General features: G+C 40.4%; 1 pseudogene; it reads right to left on the reverse strand.

The window, feature by feature from the left end:
• LOC137266094 (uncharacterized) overlaps nucleotides 1-20,970 on the reverse strand; it is a 31,084-nt pseudogene extending 10,114 nt beyond the window's left edge.
• Between the last annotated feature and the right edge of the window lie 322 nt (nucleotides 20,971-21,292).

Genomic DNA, 21,292 nt, shown 5'->3' on the forward strand with positions numbered 1-21,292 from the left:
GATGATATTTATCGTCACACCTGCAATGTTTGAGCCATGTCGTGACGAGAACAATTATTTATTACATAGTAGTTCAATAAAAAAAAGAAACTAAAACGCTGTTGACGAAGAACAGTAAAATAACATATATCAATTTATAACTAGTAATTAAACTCTAAAAGAGGTTAACCAGGAAAAAAACAAGACAACAGCAACTGAAGGTAGGTCACCATACCAGGGACCATGGGGATATACAGTACATTTGCTCACATCGAACCCGGATGTGCGGCTCTCCTCTAAGCTGCGGTCGGTTGATAAATTAACAAATTATGGATTCCAATGGCTGTGATGGATCGTTAGGAGCAGGAGCAGTATAGGTATATATTATTTCTTGACGGCTTTTTTTCACGCACCGCTGCCTTAACGATTAAACGAAGCGTCATGCATTCATTACTTCTTTTCGTTCATTAATTTATTCATTCATTCGGAACTGCTGGGGTTACTCATCGGATACGAGGACGAGATCGCTTTGACCCGCACCCACCGTTACAAACCGAACCCATTGCTGACCATTGTCCCGTGGAAAGACAGAATCTGGGGACAACGATGTTGTTGATGTCGCACTGATAGTCGACGCTGCTGCCGATGCTGTAAGACGCTGACGGAGACCCCACCAGGCTCCCGCCATCAACATCTGGAGGAGGACCACAGGAACCTGTGGAATGAGAGTAATTATGGCTCAGTGATATTGCCACGTGCACTTGAAATGGAGCCAAACATTACTGGCAAACAAGGATAAGTTGAGCAGCTATCTGACAGTTCACCCTTATTAACATATATGAGTGCCGCCATTGTGAGCAAAGGGGCCTCAGGTTGTCTGCGATCAAGTCCAGTGCGATGGGAGTGACTGAGTGAATATTGTTCAACGCCGCATCAGCAGTGCTGCAGCTAATCGCAGCGAGGTAGTGCGAGGGGTGAAGCGCGTGGCTTGTCTCAGCAAACTCCTATGCACGGAATCAGTTTCATCGTCATGGTCCGCAAATGCACTAGCTACATCTGCTCTACCTTTCACAGACCAAATAGGTTTGCTCATTGCCGTGCACCACTTACTTCTCGTAAACGCGTTCTCTGCGCCGGTCAAGCTTTACATTGTTTTCCAGTAAAATGTAGTACTTTGGTAAAGTGAATGAATGGATGAATTTAGTTTTACGCCCCACTCAGCAATATTCCAGCTATATGACGGCGGTCTGTAAATATTTGAGTCTGGATCAGACAATCCAGTGATCAACAGCATAAGCATCGACCTGCATAATTGGGAACCGATGACATGAGCCAACCGTGTCAGCGAGTCTGTCCACCCGATCCCGTTAGTCGCCTCTTACGACAAGCATATTCGCCTTTTTTGGGCAAGCATGGGTTACTGAAGGCCTTTTCTACCCCGGACCTTCACGGGTCAGTACTTTGATATAAGGTTCTTGATGTTTTAATGTTGTGAGAAAATGATTATGGTTGTAGGCCGCTTTTAGCAATATTTCAGCAATATCACGGCAGGTGATCCAGAAAGCAGGCTTCACACATCGTATCTATGTGGGGATTTGAACCCGAACCTTCGGCATGACGTGCAAACGCTTGAACCACTACCCGCTGAATGTAAAGGATCATGGGGACACGAGTAGTGTGACGCTCTTTAAATTCTGTCAAAAGCAAATTTGATGGTACATCTGCTAGCATATACACTAGATATGGAGGACCCCCGTTAAAGCCAGGATTAGAATTGACCTTCAGTATCCCATACATGTCTAAGAGGCAACTAACAGGATCGGTTAGCTGGTCAGGTTAGCTGGCTTGATTGACACATATCATCGTGCCACACTGTGCAGATCGGTGCTCATACTGTTGATCATTTGGTTGTCTGGACCAGATTCGATTATTTGCCGACCATAGCTGGAATATTGCTGAGTGGGGCATAAAACTGACCTCACACACTCACTCACTTACGGAATAGTATAGTCATGTGCTACATATTGTTAGAACTAGTCGCACCGTGAGAGGGCACCTTCGGGTGTACTTGTTACACCGAACCTAAGTATTATTGTTGTTATTTCAGATTTCGGATAATTAGAATCTCGTCTTTGTCATATGATGTTTAACATACCAACACGTTCATAAGCATTTATAACTAGCACGCTCTGAAAAATTAAAGATTATTAAATGATGTTGACTTCAATTTGCTCTTAGAGGCACTAATCACACCTGTATTCCCTGGAAATAAATAATACATTTCTAATATCTGTCATTCCTGAGGTTAAGTTACCATACAGTTTATTATTTTACAAATATTAAACACTTACATTACAATCTTAAATGATAAAGTTCGAATTAATATATGCAACGTTGCATATAATGGACTCTCGCGCCCTCTATCGGCCGAACATTATTTCATAACCTACTCACAATCTGTGTTTAGAACCAGTTCGGCAAATACCGACAACACCACGTGCAATAGATGTACCGAGATATTGTTCACATTCCATACATGGCAAGTGTTCTCTGTTTGAAATCTGTTTGCCTCGAAGTTTCAGTTATCGATTTCTGGCAAGTCCTAACTCAAAAGACGTCTTTTACTGCATCAGTGGGAAGCGTGTGCATATGCCCTAATTTATATAATGTAGGCCAAAACATTGTCAAAAATGTGTAACATTGTGCCTTTAAGACAAGAGATTATCTACATGTCATTATGACGAGAATGTGGCTCAACATCAGCAGCTTGGGTAGCTGGGTAGCTTACGTGCACTCGTGATGGTCTGATCCAAGTTGCACGTGTCTCGACAGCCGTTGTGAGCGTCGATGGTGTTGCAGTAGTTGCTGTCAGCGGCAATCAAGGCGTCGCAGTCATCGTAACTGTCGTATTCACCGCCTGGAAATACCAACACTCTGCTGTTAAAAGAACATTGGAGGGAGCAGATGTGCCATACGAATATAGTGTGGTAAGGGCATCGGTGGGAAGTTTGTTTTTACTTTCAGATATTAGTAGGATAGGGCACGTGAACCAGTCTGAGTTGTGGGTGGGGGGTTTAGCAGAGTACAGCTTGGACAGTAGACCCGGAACGGATAGTGGAATGGCCAGACAAGTAGCGTTAGTTTACCTAGTGTAGGTTGTGGGTAAAGTTTATTTGCAGGATACAGCATGGATAGTAGACCAGGAAAGGATAGTAGTGGATTGTTCAGCTCGGTAGAGTTAGAGCACGTATCCCAGGATGGATTGTGTATGGGGAGTTTAGAAGGGTACAACTTGGATAATAGACCAGGAAAGGATAGTGGTTGTTGAACTGGGTAGAGTTGGATACTTAACCCGTTCTGGATTATGTATGGGGAGTGTAGCATGGTACATATTGGATAGTAGACCAGGAAAGGATAGTGGTGGGTTGTTCAAGTGGGTAGAGTTAGGGTACGTAACGCAGTGTTGCTTGGGTCGGGTTGTTTAGCAGTGGAGGTTACGATAGTTGAGTATGATTGCGGTCGGGGTGTGAACTGGGGTAGGCCTGGGTTAATACACCGTTGTGATTTGAGGTAGTGTGTTGGGTACTCGTCTGGGTACTCGTGTGGCACGTTCAGTAGGGTAAAGTTAGTAGAGGGAACCAGCACTCAAGTACAGTAAGTTATTCATCTAAATGGACATCAGGAACAAAATTTATATCCAACAGTGTTTCATGAAAAGGTACAGCAACTCAGAGGTGTATAACATTCACAATACCATATTCCGACTCCATTCTACAACCAAGTAAACCGCCATCATACCACACCTCCAGTATGCACCACAGTGTGAAAGCGTACCTGTTTATAACATACTTACCGTAGATGCAGGGGTTGCAAAGTTTGATGACGCAGCCTCCAGAGTTGACGTCGGTGTAGCACCATGGTACAGGAAGCACCCCACCAGGATTCCGACACTCATTACCAGAATAGTCAGCTTGCAAGGGGCTGAAAACGCCAAACAGGGGAAGTCATCTGCCCTTTGTCCCCCAAAACTTGCTGTCTCAACTCCAGTTGTGGGTTGTGACATCTTGTTTGTAATGTTGGATTTATTATAGTAATGAACTGATTAATACTGTCTCAGGCACTGATTAATGGAAATCTGTGTTAGGTTCTCGTTACATTGCAGATCAGATCGCCTCGTCATATGCGTACATGAGGAATAATTGGCTCTTGATCCCACTGTGAAATGCTTAGCTCCTGTTCTGGATGTTCAGTTCTGTTTGGTTGCTTGCTTGACACAGATTCATGGGAAGCAGTGTTTGTTTTTTTGTGTGGTTATTTTTTTCTAATTACATTGTAGAATATCGCCATTTCTGTATCGCGACCTAGGTGTGTTTTGTTTACTGTGTGACGTCGCACTCAGCAAAATTTCAGCAAAATGGGGCTGACCTGTAAATATTCGAGGCTGAACTAAACTATCCAGTGAACAGCATGAGCATTGATCTACGCCACTGAGACATGATGGCATGTGTCAACTAAGTCACATGCCTAACCAACCAACATGCCAGCCTAACCAACCGATCCCTTTAAAGTTAGTCGCCTCTTACGAGGTTAGTGAAGGCCTGATCGTCACGGGTCACACATGTGACACCTGGTGGCTTACCTCATTGTAAAGGGAACGTAGTCACATTGTGTGGTGGCAGTCCAGTTCAGACACGGGGTGTTATCTTCAGCCACGTTCCTTTCACCGTTGTAGGTGACACCTTTGTCAGCCGGATTGTAACATGCTTCGTCAGCTACAATACCATTAACGTATTAGATGAACGTCCACGAATTATCACAATGATCGTGACATATTGTTGTAATTATGTGTACGTATAATCATCGTTATAATATATCACTGTATAGTTTGTACAACTATAGTCAATTATAACGTATCATTATGCATTATAAAATATTCATGATAATTCTTGGGATCGCATAGGTTTGTTATCACCGACCCCCTTCCACCTTCAGGAGGTGAACGCCTAACCCAGCCTCTCATCCTAACACACTCCGGCTTCTGCTTATGGAGGATGTGTGGCAGCCTCTCGCCTGAAAGTTTCTAGGACTTCAGTACTGCCACACAACGAAGAATATGCGGTCTTACACCCTGCAAGTTTTTCACCCACCAGTGACCTGATACCCATTCGGATAAATCATACCACTGGTGATCACCTTGAACCTCTTCTATCAGCACCTACCAAGAGGCAGTCTGTATCTGATCAGTACCTACTCGGAAGCAATATGTATTTGATACCCAGCAGCAGTATGTACTTGATTAGTACCTACTCGGAAGCAGTTTGTACTTGATCAGTACCTACTCGGAAGCAGTTTGTACTTGATCAGTACCTACTCGGAAGCAGTTTGTACTTGATCAGTACCTACTCGGAAGCAGTTTGTACTTGATTAGTACCTACTCGGAAGCAGTTTGTACTTGGTCAGTACCTACTCGGAAGCAGTTTGTACTTCATTAGTACCTACTCGGAAGCAATTTGTACTTGATCAGTACCTACTCGGAAGCAGTTTGTACTTGATCAGTACCTACTCGGAAGCAGTTTGTACTTCATTAGTACCTACTCGGAAGCAGTTTGTACTTCATTAGTACCTACTCGGAAGCAATTTGTACTTCATTAGTACCTACTCGGAAGCAGTTTGTACTTGATCAGTACCTACTCGGAAGCAGTTTGTACTTCATTAGTACCTACTCGGAAGCAGTTTGTACTTGATCAGTACCTACTCGGAAGCAGTTTGTACTTGATCAGTACCTACTCGGAAGCAGTTTGTACTTAATCAGTACCTACTCGGAAGCAGTTTGTACTTGATCAGTACCTACTCGGAAGCAGTTTGTACTTGATCAATACCTACTCGGAGACAGTGCGCATTTGATAAGTACCTACCCAGAAGCAGTTTGTACTTGATCAGTACGATCTTGGAAACGTTTTGAATTGGATCAGTACCTACCTGGAAGCAGCGTTGCTTTGGCCCGGAGGTAACTGCTTGAGGATGATCGGGCATCCAGAATCAAAGCTATCACGTTGTCCACAGATATGATGGGTTTACTGAAGCCCTGACCACAGTAACTGAAATAAATTCAGTATTCGGTGTGTTTACCCCGTTGTGAATAATAACGGGAGGAGAAATTGATAAAAGTGGTCTATTATACGATTTCTAAATATCATGTTTACAAAATTGTACAAACTTTGTAAATATCACATTTCCAAAAAGCGTTGTATATATCACATTTAAGAAATTTGTAGATTTATGAATGTTTGAAAATCAGCGGTGTGTAAATAGTCGACTCTGCTAAGATTGATTTCATGAATTTCTGACTAGTCGGGTGAGGGAGCAGAGATTCCGAAAACCCGATCCAGTCAGTCCTCTCAAAATCAAGGCTCTCAAAATAGTATGAAAATTATCATGTCAAGATTAACATTTATTTATCAGTGCAGAGGACACAATAAATGGGCTTCATACATTATGACTGTTTGGGGAATCAAACCAGCGGTTTCAGTGTGACGAGCAAACACTTTTACCACAAGTCCACATCTATCATCCCAACAAAGGTTTTCGTCGTTGACGCACTTACTCTGTTCCGTTCTGGCCCAACAGGTTCCTCTTCACCGTGAGGACGGACACACAGGATGTGGAGCTACCAGACACAACCATGTCTGTGATGGACACATACAGCTTGGAACCTGCAGGAGCCTAGAAAAGAACCGTGAATATCGCATTAACACGTAGTGAGTGAGTGATCAGTTCAGGTTAGCCTGTTTTAGCAATACAGTCAAACCCCGTTGTGTCGAACTCGTCGGGTCCAAGGAGAAAGTTCGACTTATCCGAGTGTTCGACACTTCCGTCAATTTAACAAACTCACAAGCGTCCCCATTTAGTTGACAGCACTGATTCATTTTCAGTCAGTATAAAAAGTTGTATAGTTCATACAAACGGAACCGGAATGTACATACGTGTACATGTGGGGAATTTATCTCTTAAAAAAATCCGAAATTACAGTCTGTTTGGCGTTCGGGCATGGTATCACAGCAGAATTGTATTTCCCAAATATAGTAGGGCACATGGCTATCAAACAAAGCACCCATGCGTGGTCTTTGGCGTAACGCCAAACGTAAGATTTTAGGCCGAGCAGGACGGAATATCAGGACGGAAAAGGGTTTCACACATTGTTCCCATTTGGGAATCGAACCCGAGTCTTCGGCGTGACGAGCGGACGCTTAACCTTTATGTTACCCAACCAACCCAGTGAATGTTGTGACTGATGATATTGGGTGGTCAGGCTCGCTTGACAAGTCATCGTATCCCATTACGTAGATTGATGCTCATGTTGTAGATCACTGGATTGTTCGGTCAAGACTCGAATAATTACAGATATGCCAAAAGTGGCCATACATGCTGTGATGAGTTGGCTGGTTCTGGCAGGTTCCATACAACGGTGTCGTTGGGTTTAAGGTTTATGCATGAACGTAAAATTTCGTGCACCCTAATTTACAATTACGAGTTAACATGCTGCAACAAGATTTGCGGTGATATATGCATTTCATTGAACATATGTCTTATGACCAGGACTGGATTATACATATAATCTTAGACGAAGAACAAGGTAAACTATCACATTTGAAGCAAGTGATATGGCATACATTTATATGTCACAGTCAGATTGTGAAATCAGTCATTTCTTGACTTAGTCAACAAAAGTGGATCTTAATTTAAACATCAAGTATTGTCACGAACAGTTGAGACTGCTGTGGCAGCGACTGTTGCACTTCCGCTTGGCTTTGAAGCATTTACACCAGTTTCTTTGAACTAGCTGTGTCCAGAACAGCCACATATAGATGAAAAGGCATTTCATGAAATGCCTGAAGTATATTGATTATTGTTACGCAAAATGACCCGAAATGGCTGACCTAATTCATTTCATGAAATGATTGAAAGGTTTTGTCTTTTCACGAAATGAATGATTTCATAATCTATCTGGAACACATATATGATGTGATCAATGAAGTCAGATTATTTAACATGTCATGACGATTGATATTTTTGTAAACATACTTTCCTTCAATCCCTTTGACTCAGGTAAGGTGAAATAGCGTTTAAAATTGCGGTTTATTGGCCATCAAGTCGGGAGCAACCGATACAATGGCTGTACGTGACAACATTCTGCCTTAACTGGTTGTCGAACAGGCTAGCTATTCTCTAAAGGTTCGTACCCTCAACGGGAGCATACTCCACATCTCAATACTGTTGAAATTCAGTGAGTGAGTTTAGTTTTAGGCCACACTCAGCAATATTCTAGCTATATGGTGGCGGTCTGTAAACAATCAAGCTTGGACCAGACAATCCAGTGATTAACAGCATGAGAATCTACATGCGCAATGGGGTACCGATGACGTATCAAAGTAGAGAATCTACATGCGCAATGGGGTACCGATGACATGTGTCAAAGTTATGTGGCAAGCATGGGTTGCTGAGGACCTAGACTGCCGTTGACATTCAGCATCGTGTCGATTATATTAAGCATCGTGAAATATTCGTTACAGAAAAAAAAAAATTTCATTATTACAGTTCCTATCAAGGAACGACACAGTGCATAATGGACTCCTTAAAGGGTACATTTCTGTATTCGGATTTTGGCAAGGACACATCTTCTTATACCTGGGTGCACTTCTGAAGAACCGGTGCCGACAACGACTCTTTCAACTTAACTTACCCTCAAAATCCACATGTATTTGGACCCAGCGGGAATAGTTGAGGAAGGAGCGTTGGGAGTTTCAATTAACGCCGTCCTGGTAGATGTCGTCAGAGCAATTAGCTCTCCTGTGACTGAAACGTACCATAACCCCGAGCTGTATTGTACATGATTTTATTTTCAATAACAATAGTATAAAGTATAAATGTATGTTTTTTGTTTGTGTACACATTCCACAACACATTCCACAACACATTCCCATTCAAGATTCGTAACAGGCGAATGGCGGGATCGGGTGGTCAGACTTTCTGACTTGGTTGTCACAAATCGTCGTATTTCAATAAAACAGATCGATGTGGTATTTATCAGGGGATTGTCTGATTTAGACCTAATTATTTACAGACCACCGCCATATAGCTGGAATACTGTTGAGTACGGCGTTAAACAACAAACAAATCAAATCAAAACAATCAGACAAAGGCAAAGACATAGCCAGTTCATGTACCGAGGACTCTTCAATTTGGAATTGTCCTGATGACGTATTTTGTGATAGGTTAAAGCGGTCGCTCGTCACCCCGATGCTCCGTGTTCGATTCTGGATGCATTAATAATTATTCATTTTGCAATTTGTAGGAAGTAATCACATGAAACTAATGGTGTGTATGAGAGATCACGTTTCAAGTCAGTGTTGCCCTGACGTTGTTCTATGACACACTGGGTTGTGGGTAGACTAGTGGTTACAGAATTCGCTCTTCACACCGAAGACGAGAGTTCGATTCTCTCGGGTTCGATGAGCACAATGCCATATCTAGAGTCCACCGTTGTTATAAAGCTGGAATATTGCGTAAAAACTAAAATCACTCACTCACCCAGACACACCAATTCACTCACTCACTCACTCTTTGCCACACAGAGTAGCTTACTTACATTCAGGAAGAAAAGTGGCACAATTCGTAGCTGGATTCAAGCCTTCGGGGCAGATACACTGACAGGAGCCTTCATAGTAACCAGGGTAGCCATCGTTCTGACATGTTGGAATACCGCTGGTGCAAAGTTCTGTAAAATGTGAACAATGACATTACGTTCCAGCACAATGTAACCCGTGTTGATCCGGGTTAGAATACCTTTTGGGAATTCCTAGGACCCCAGTGATGGTGCTACGAATAATGTGAAAACCTGATTACACATGTCATTGTATCTCAATTGCGTTGATCGCTGTCATAAATAGTATCGATTTTTTAGTCCAGACTCAGTTATTTACCGACTGCTGTTATACAGTTGGGATATTGTTTACTACAGCCTTTAACAATAAACAAACAAACAAAAGGGTAGAAACTGTTTACTCACGGGTGCACTGGTACGCCTCGTTGACCTCTTTCATGCTGTACCAGAAGCTGTCACGGAACGTCGCAACATCGTCGTAGTAGGGGTCGATAGTTGGCAAGCCGTTTTTACTAAAACCCTGCAATGAATGTACCTCAGATACTAGCTCCCTTTATTTGTTCAGCTAACGTTAACATCTAATTTACCCACAAACTTCTTTGACAAAATGCTGCTCCTAAATAAATTTAATTGCCTGGGTAGTGCACATTTCAAAATAAATTATTTCTTCCTATGTCTTTGAACAAACAGCATACTTACAAAATCACTATAATGCATTGTCGACTGGCCATCAAAGGGATAGATGATGAAGTCATTTCGGAAGACGTCAGAAACTGACCGAAAGTTGTTTTCTCGTCCTGAAACAAACCCTGGTGATATTCAGTACCGCATCACCGTTCACTTACATATGTATATGTACTTACATACGTATGTGAGTACGCTCTCTCACTCGCTTGTGTAAATGTACTGAAAATATGATTATCAGTCGTGGTCAGGTAACATAAAGAAACCTATCCTCCTCCTCCATCTGCTGCTGCTGCTGCCGCCGCCGCCGCCACCACCACTACTACTACTATTACTACTACTACTACTACTACTACTACTACTACTACTACTGCTACTACTACTACAGCTTCTACTACTCCCATAATATTAGTTCTAAAACAGTCTGTGAATATTTACTTTGTAGTAAGAATGTATTAGACCAGTCTCTTTTTTCTTTGCAGCAATAGCTGTGTGTACATATGTTATAGCGAATGCATCTAGTTATTTACACAGCTTGTGTCACAAGGACTCCTATTAATATTCATGTACATGTTAACATCATGTACAGTGGAATCTGTCTAAACCGGCACTATTGGGACTGAAGAAATAACCCGGTTTAAAAAATGTGTCGGATTGTAGAGCTGATAATGAAGGTACATGTCACGGACAGAACTGAGATTTTATGCCACTGTTGATAACGTGCTTGATTGGACACATGCCCTTTTGGGCAGCTTCCACTGTATTTCCTCTGAATAAGATCAGGGATATTGTAAATCTTCGGATGTAGATTTTGGAGGAAATAAATAATTCATTCATCCATTCATTCTACATACCACTACTACTAGCTCTACTACTCCCATAGTTTTACTTCTACTACGGTCTGTTTGACTTTAAAGAGGACCGGTGAACTGCAGTCTAACTCGAAAACTAATAAACATATAATACTCAATGAAACACAGATCATATTCAAGACATCAGCCCAATTGCCCAATTCTGTCAAGGCTTGTTTTAGAATTTAAGCCATAAAAATTAAAAAAATGTTTTTTTATGACAAAGTAACGTTAAAATATTGACAAAGTTCACATTTCTTACGTGGGATCAGTGCAACGAAAACAATAGCCAGGTGTGCGAGAAAGAATGGAGACGGCACGGCATGATTTTCAATGAATAATAACTTTGACAGCACTTGTGCATGTGCTTCTCGACCACCTGGATGTCCCTTTCATTGCATTCCTCCCTCGTGAGAAATAGTGAACTTTGTCAATATTTTAATGACAGTTTGTTAAATGAGGTTTCCTATTTTAGGTTTTAAATTCTGCGAAAATCCTTTCACTGAAAATGTTATGTTCATTAGCCTGATTGCAATTCATGTGTCCACTTTTGAGCCAAACGGACTGTAGGCAGAATGATACTGTCAATGCTGATGCTAATTTTGAAGGATTTCCATCCCTCATGTCTTCATAACGTTAGGTGTACATTGTTATTACATGGTGAAAAGATAAATGCGCTCTTAAAACGTCAACCTGCCTATCCGCAAAGAATACACAACTTGCCTGACAACACGTTTCCCAGCTTGAGATGGATGTTCTGCTCTCTATCGTAGTGACTCTGTTCGTGATATCCTCCCAGGGCGTGGATAATCTCATGGAGAGCAGTATACTAGAGAGAAGTAGAACACTGTCAAAAGTTTCATACACACATGCTACTACGTTTCCAACTTCAATGAAAGCTGTCAAAACCGGCATCTGTACAATCTGGCAAGCTGTCAACACCAGCACAAACACCCAGTCCCGATGAGTACCAGTTTAGACAGCTTCCATTGTATTAACATGGGTGGCTGGGTGGTAGCCTTGTAGTTCAAGAGGGGACGAGACGGATTCTACTCCCCATACTGATACCATACATGAAGGCCATTTCTTGATCAAAACCCCAACTGAATATATATCTGTGCCAAGGATCTTCAGACCTTTTTTGTCTGTTCTCTATGTAAGCATATTTTCCGTCTACATATTTGGTCTACAGGCGGTCACGTGACCGTCGACAGAAAAGCATATTGACTTCTAGACAGGTCTTATTGAATTGAGAGCACTATGACGTCATTCTATTGTTTACATGTCACAGTATTGTTGATAAAACGTCATTGGTTTGAAGTGAAAATACAATTACATTCCTTGACTAAATGTATATTGTTTGGTTTTTAGAAACTTACATAAATTACGGAAATTTCACAATAGAACACTTATAGACTGGTGAATTCGGTCAGCTCCTGTTTTTATGGACCCGTGAAAAGTAATATTGACCGAGGACGACCAGTCTGTGTGTGTCTGTCTGTCTGTCTGTCTGTCTGTCTGTCTGTATGTATGTATGTATGTATGTATGTATGTATGTATGTATGTATGTATGTATGTATGTATGTATGTATGTACTTGTGTGATATTACCTTAGAGTTTGAGTATTTTTACGGTATGTTTTAGATGTACACAATACGTACATAATCATTGCAAGGTGATATATCTTGGGGGACTCGGCTTGTTCGTCCAAGGTAGGAATAACAACTGAAACGCAATTTGAAAACAGTATCACATTTGGTTTAAACAAACCATTTATGGGTTAATGAAGAATATGAACACTTTGAAAGAAAGCAAAAAAAGAGACATATATTGCTGAAAAACAAAAGATGGAGGTAGCTTAAATTAATTTAAAAAAGTAAAGGTGGAGAAAAGTGTTGACCAGTGTAAGAGTAGGAAGATACACGAAGGCACAGGAAGGTGTTGGTAGATGAAAGTAGAGGTAGGACTTGATACATAAACGTCGAGAAAGGTGTTGATAAATAAAAGCGGAGGAAGGCGTTGATAGATGGAAGTGAAGGAAGAATTGGATAGATGAAAGCGGAGTAAGCATGTGACCTTTATCAGTGAAACAGGGGGAGGGCGTTCAACAAGGAAAGTGGAAGAAAACATTGAAAAAAGAAAGTGGAGGAAGGAGTTGATACATGAAAGCAAGAAGACTTTGACCAGTTTTCATGGACGCTATCCATAAAAGTGAAGGTGGTGTTAAAACAAAGGAAAAACGTTAACAGTGAAAGATATAGAAGCTAGACTCTGATGGACGATGAAAGTGGGAGGGAAGCCAAAATCAAATTGAAGAGAGACGTGTGAAAATGTCACTTGTTAAAATGATGCATTTATTGATAAATAAATATAACCTGAAATTATGAAATTCAAGGGAACAAAGACCATCTACACTGAAGATTACCCATTTCCATTGATGAAGCGTAGGTAGACGTTGTGAGGGACGCTATAGCCGCCACTGTTGTAGACAAAGAATCTCACACAGGTGTATTGTTCCACGGTTCCCATTGCGCTCAACACAAACGCCTGAGCGGAGGAACCTAAAATTTATGGCATGATGTCAGTAGGGGAATGAATGAGCAGATATGGGTTTAAACGTCAAACGCATTTGCAAGAGAATTTCGGGAAACTCAGGAACATTAATTCGAGTTCATAATCAGGTTTCTGATCATGTGCGACATGCAGCGCATTGTACCTGTCGTCTAACTGATGGCGGTCCGACTAATTGAAATAACCGAACATTGGTAGTAATTAAACGACTGAGCAATCGATTATGTTTTCTCATAATCAAACGAAAACAGTTCTAGAACACCTTTTTGCATTAACACAATTTTTCACAAGGATAGTTTGACCGTTACATTTTATAAGCACGGCAAGCTCGGTCTCAGTCATAATAGCGTTATCTCGAAGTGACCAAGAAACGTGTGTTAAGAACATACAAGTAATCCTTTAAAGATGTAAAATTTGCATACATAAACACTTTTTGTGTAACTGACAAAACTCGAAGAACTACATGTTTTGTCTGCCGAATTTTGTGCATTAAAAAATAACCAGGAAAATTTCATAAAAGACGCTACCCAGTTATTTTCGATGATTGATTGGTTGTCATGAATCAGTCATCAGTTGTGAGATTTTAACAAATTCCCAACACTTGACCTATTCACGCCCGTTTCTTGCCCCTTACCCAAGACCATTACTCAAAATGTGTAACCAAATGAACAATTTCCCTTCTGTTCAGGTAAGAGGTTGGACCTAAGAAATAATTGCATCGTAAGAAAACAATACAGAGCCATTAGCAGCCATGACAACACAGGTTATGTCCTAGTTTTTGAGATCAGTTGAAGAAACAGTCGGCCATCTGGAACCCCTGTCCATTAGTAATCGGACATTGGACATGAAAACATGTGGTAATGTCTCTGCAGTGGTATACACACTGGGGGTACAACTGTACATGTGTTTCATTTACTAATAGAGTCTCATGTTTCCTTACCTATCAGAGTCATGCGTTCAACTAATTGTTGCACGTTACTGTCAAGTATTCAACTAACTGATGCACATTACTGTCATGTATTCAGCTAATTGATGCACATTACTGCCATGTACTAGTATTCAACTGATTGTTGCACATTACTGTCATGTGTTAGACAGACGATAATGCTTTGCCTTGCGTCAGTTTGCTCTACTGCAGTTGGTTCACTGTAACATGGCGCACTTTGTCAAACTTTACTATTATGCGTTGGATGTTTCAAATGGTCGTTGCTCACGAGTCTCCGTACACACGTGTCTCAGACTGTCAGTGGCAATGTATGCGTACTTATTCCCTTTTCCTTATACAAATAACTATAATGACAGTTTGTTTTACTTTCGTATTTTTTCTGCACATTCTTTACCCCATTCAAGTCAACCTTTAAACAATCACAAAAATGAAAACAAGCATTGTATCCGATCCAACCTTGCCCCATCTGAAGACACGCTGCAACTTGCGGAGGACATGTTATACCCAGAGTTGCATATCAGCTAAATGAAAGTTAGGAAACAACATAACGAATATGTCTCCTATATGTTTGTGAGCACAGATTGGTGAGTGTGCACAGATTGCACTGATGGTTATGACTCGTAATAATTGAGTGTGGCTTTAAACGACTAACCAAGAGAAAAAAGGAAAAGTTTTGTAAACTGTTACACTTGCTATACCGGCATATTTTGCCGGTCCCAAAGCATGCCGGTTCAGAGGGCTTTCACTGTACCAACCAAAAGGTCCAACCCAAAACGTAACCCCCTGGATGTCAGAGTGAAACTCAAAATCAAGCATACACATACACTAAATGTTTTATTGAGACCTGTGGGACATATCCTGTATCTTGATAACACCCAGTGCCATTTGAGATAATGCAAAACCTCTGAGGAATAACCTCTCACAGTACCAAATTACCAATCACAATTTTCATAGATGTATGTTTTGAAAAGAATAAAACTGAACTGTAATATATATTCCAAGCCATGTACTTGGTTCATCCTCACTTAATTATCCTGATACCAGTATTTTAAAACAAAACGAATGCAAGCTAAAAAACAAAACAAAAAACAAACAAAAAAAACAAAAAAAACAACAAACAATCACCACACAATGTGTTTGTCGATGACAAAGACCTTTACGGTGACTGGAAGCATAACGCATTTTTGAAAACATAGCTAAGCGCGCGCGCACGCACGCACGCACGCACACACACATTTGCGGTTCGTGAAGCAAACAATCAGGTAAGCCAAACACGCACACACAAGCAAAAAATAGCACTTACTTATTCCACTAAAAACGTAAGGGATGATTCCATTTTCCCAACCGATGGTTCTATCAAGGAAGCGCTTTTTCCGGACCAGTCCGTCTCCTTCAGAAGATCGATTGACCCGTTGCAGCTTGGATTCTAAGAGCTGAAACGACACGTGGAGATCCATTTTAGAACTGATCTTCTTCAAACCAGTGATAAGAACGGACTAACGGGATCGGTTGGTCAGGTTTGCTGACTTGGTAGGCACATGTCTTTGCATCCCAACTGCGTTGATTAATGATAATATTCATAATAAAATAGTCTCGATTATTAAGGTACTGCTGCCATACAGTTGGACTATTGTTGAGTGCCGCGATAAATAACAAACACAGACACTTAAATCTACATATACAGACTATCAGGCCCCCCTAAGTAATTGAAGGAATTACAGCAAACTTGCATCTCAAATGTAAACAAACGCAGCCACTCGCGCAACAATTACAGCCATATCGGCAATATGGCGGTAATAACAGAAACACATCGTCCCTATCGGAAGCAACGTCGGTATACTGGAAACACGATCGGCCATCTTCGGAGATTTTTCGGCTCCGTTCCGTGATTTGTCGGTCGCGAGCGGAAACTCACGCAACAAAATATGGCGTCGTTGGAAGAAGCACCCGTCTCGGTGAGTTTTGTTTTTAGTTCCTACAATTACATTATCTTTGACCACCCGTGTTGAATGCGTTTAGGTATGAGATGCTGTCGGGGCTATAGTTTTTTTTCAGGAAAAGATTGTCAAAAAGATTGCAGGAGAGTGTCACAAGTCATGCCCTTGGAGGTTGTTTACATCTGAACATCGAAGTCGTGCCGATGATTACGAACGTGCGCTAGACATAAAATAATGAACGTGCGCCATGAAGTAGTTTATGAGCCAACATTATTCTTCCTGTGAAGTGCAATGGACAGATTTAAACAGTTTCCAAACACAGTTTTACAAAAAATTGATGTTATGTCTGAATTTTTGAAAAATGTAAAAATTCCTTACCTCTTTCTCTATTTCTGCCTGCTTTTCCGCTCCTTCCCTGTGATAATCCCGGCCCTGAGTCAAATATGAGTTGTAATATAGATTTGTAGCGTATCTTAATTACACACATCAATGATAAATCAGTGACCGAACATCAGGTGTTCCAAGCAAGCGAAAGTGACAGTGATTATGTTTGCTTGAAAATTCCTTATAGCCGGGAGACAATGGGTTAGCTTTGAATATCATTTAAACAAGTCACATGACATATTTTGTAAAAGTGTCTACCAATACACCTGGCCAGGTCAACTGAAACCTTAGCTGATTGTAAAATTGCAATGTTTAACCTAAATGCTATAACTCACCTTAAATGAACAATAAACATTTATATATTATTGGCAAATATTATGCCGTATTTACATTTAAAACGTCACCTGCATCTAGCCTATGCACTGTAACTAGCTCTTTCAAATTTTCCAACATATATACCAGCAACCTTGATTAACTGAATAACTGGATTAATTAACTGGATTAAATAACTGTTGTTGAATTGAATGCTTACCCCAACAGGGTAGGCAACGTCTACACCATGTTCGAGGAAATGGACTGGGTGGGGAGGTACCCCATCAGGTTGCTCGTATCTGGGTAGCTGTAAATCAGAAACAAAATTCAGGCAGTGAGAAATGGTGACGGGTGCGTGTAATCTGTGTATGACGTTTCTAACCCAATGGTGACAGTGGTATGAATTGCGTCCTAAACATCAGAAAGACAGAAACATCAATAAATATTCCAAAGCTTCATAGAGAGATAAAGGACCTATTGCATAACTACCGTTTCATGTGTTTGCCACAAAAAAGATTCACCCTGAATATGTGTTACGAATGTGTATTTTCTGTATATGTTGTTATTAATTAAATGATAATTATGGTGGTCATATTTCGTATAATAGATGGTCAGCACTTTTATGAATCTGGCAGCAGGCTTTCCGGATATTATCTGCCCTTGGTTTTCTATTTCCGGGCTTACTCGAGGGCATTCTACAGTGTTGGCGATGGTCGTATGAGCCCGAATTTTCGGGAAATGACTGAGTAATATATATATATATATATCGCTGCCAACGACTGTTTCTCTCTCGCACTAAGACTTTGTTGAGTTTGCTATATTATATTTTGTGACTCATTGCCTTAGATTTTGTCTCACTTGTATTGTATTTGAAATCAGTATTGTGAAATTGACTTGAATATAACTTGCTCTCTTTGCCAAATGATATAAAATTTGAACGTTTTTGACTTGCTTTCGTTCTGTTTTGCTGGTTCACGGGGGATTTCTTACATCGTTTGTCACGGCAAATTCTCATACGTAACATATACAGCATACCAACATGATGAATTTATATCATGTTCAGAATAAAAAAGAGAATATTTCTTTTACATGCGTTTGGTTATTCTTTACTTGGACATGAAGAGTATAATTAGGTGTTTACAAGTGCATTTCCTTAAAGGTAAGACATGTTACATCCAAACATCCAAAAGTGGTCTTCTTATGTAGTGATCGGTTGAGATTTTTGTGCATCTTTATGTCATTCTTTGTAAATGGAACCTTATTTATTGAAAGTTGCTCTAACGGATTTTAGGTAAGTATGTTTACATCGTTAAAGACATTGGAAATGTGGTCTCACCTTAGGCAAGTGAGTTTGTTCAAAGTTGCCTCTGTCCACCCAGCAGAAAATGGGTACCCGATGGAATAAGTCATATAACCACTAACCTTCTAGTGCCTAACAGGCTGCTTGGGTTAAATCGGGGTAATAATAATCAGATTTGATGGAGTAATGATAAATGGACTATTATCATATAACTAAATAAGGTGAAAGAAAATATTTAAAGACGAGAGGGTTTGGTTAGAAATCTGAGAATTTGTACATTTGTACACTTGTTATACGTATGTCATCGGACTTGAACTTTTTAAATGTCCTAATAAACAGGGATACATTTTAAAATAAAGGCGCGCTTTATATATACACACGCTTCTGAAGGTACTAAGGCCGTGAGTGTTCATTTAAAATCTAGATGTTCCTGAATCATTTTCCCATTGTACGGCTTTCTGAACATCACGACGAAGCATGTAGTTATTGTTTGGTATGAAATGTCTTGGTATTGAAGTCTTGATCTTGAATGAAGTTCTTTATTTGCGTATATTCCTTTTTGTTAGGGTTATCATGGACTGATACATCACGAAGGAAATGGGTTTAAAGGATTAATTGATTCATATTCATTATGTACGCATTGTGTACGAAATAGATTCGGACGATTTAATGATCCATGTACATCGTGTACGACATGGACTCAGACGATCAAATGATTCAAATAAAAATGGATTTAAGTCGATTAAATGATCAATGAACAATTTGAAGGGAAAGGGCCTAAGTGATTAAGTGATTCATAATTATTATGAAATATGAATTTAGTGAGTTTTAATAAGTCATACACATTATGTATGAAGTCGGGCCCGGGGTAGAATAGGCCTTCAGCAACCCATGCTTGCCATAAAAGACGACTATGCTTGTCGTAAGAGGCGACTAACGGGATCGGGTGGTCAGGCTCGCTGACTTGGTTGGCACATGTCATCGGTTCCCAGTTACGCAGATCGATGTTCATGCTGTTGATCACTGGATTGTCTGGCCCAGACTCGATTATTTACAGACCGCAGCCATATAGCTTGGAATATTGCTGAGTGCGGCGTGAAACTAAACTCACTCATTTAATGATCCATGTACATTGTGGAGGAAAGGACCTGAGTGATTAAATAATTCATATTCAGTGTCAAAAAAAAAAATGGATTTAGAAAATATACTCTTACGAAAAGTAGGGGAACTGTACTTTCAATGTACGATTTCGAAACTGGGAGATAAACGGGATTGAGTCAATGCTGATACAACAATAACGGATGTTTTGAGAATGCATCACCACATGGATTTCATTCAAAGCTGTTCGTTCAGTTATCCCCCTTGTTAGGTGACTGGAGTGTGACATGAACATTTCATGTTTACAATTTTCAGTCAGTAGTGTGTGATTTGACCCTGAAAACCCTGACCATGCACAGATGCAAGTAAATTATCGGACAAAATGGTCTACAGTGATTTATCGTCCTGCCTGAAAAGCATGAAGATTCATAATGATACCCCATGTATGTGTAGGAGGCTCCCACGTCGTGCATGTGCTGCCCATGCACTGTGTTTGCTTTGATGATAGCGTGAAATGATGCTGCATACACAAGATGAATGCCATTGTAAAGTTCCTCAATGGGGTTTCTTTCTACCAGACTTCACAGTTCAGGTTCCGCTACTTTTTTTGAAGAGTATTAATAATTCGTACACATTGTGGAAGAAATGGATTTAAACAATTGAAGTATTCATACTTTTGTGAATTATGGAAAAAACGTATTTATACGATTTCATGATTCTTAGCTAATGTCACAGAAATGGATTTAGACGATTAAAGTATTCATATATCACTGTGGAGGAAATGTGTTTAGTCGATTTAATGATTTATATGTAACGTGAAAGAAAGTATTCCTGGGAAATATACATACTGATAATAATATGTTATCATTTTTACATAATGGAAAGTACTAAATACACGCCATCTACCCTTTGACTTTGGGCTTTACTTCCATAAGAAGTTCTTATTACGTGAATAGTAAAATAGTGTTAGAAAAGGCGGCAAATTCATTCATTCTTAACCTTAAATGAGACAAATGGCATCAAATGAAGTACCTTTGGTCCTTGGTGTTTGATGCTGTTTTGTCTGGGTGTCTTCTCTCCAGCTGCCAGAGTCTGTGTGGCCAAGCAAAGGACCAGAATCAGAAGACTTCGAAACATCATGGTGACAAAGTGAATTCCGCTACAGACGTGACCCTTATATGTACTGTTGAAGGTGCAAACTATTGGCGACCTAACAGGATAATATGCGCCATGTGGCTCTCACACATATTGGACAGGCGCACCTAGTGATAAAATTATTCTGAACGGAGATGTCATGAACTGAGATAAAGATGTTGTGACAGGATGGGCGACACGACATAACCGTGGTGGTAATGATAGGATACAAAGTATTGGTGTAAGTTACACACTGGAATACGGTTAAATGCAAACATCTTCTTTTTATGCAAATTACAATTATAGAAACCCGGGCACCGAACGTACCATCGTCCAGGGTGTTGTTTCTCGATGTGGGCACGACATAACAAAGGATCACTTGTTTTCGAGTTTCACGCTCTGCTCATTGGTAGTTGTATTTTCTTGAAGACACTC

This window comes from Haliotis asinina, chromosome 15 (assembly GCF_037392515.1).
Source record: "Haliotis asinina isolate JCU_RB_2024 chromosome 15, JCU_Hal_asi_v2, whole genome shotgun sequence".
NCBI lineage: Eukaryota > Metazoa > Mollusca > Gastropoda > Lepetellida > Haliotidae > Haliotis > Haliotis asinina.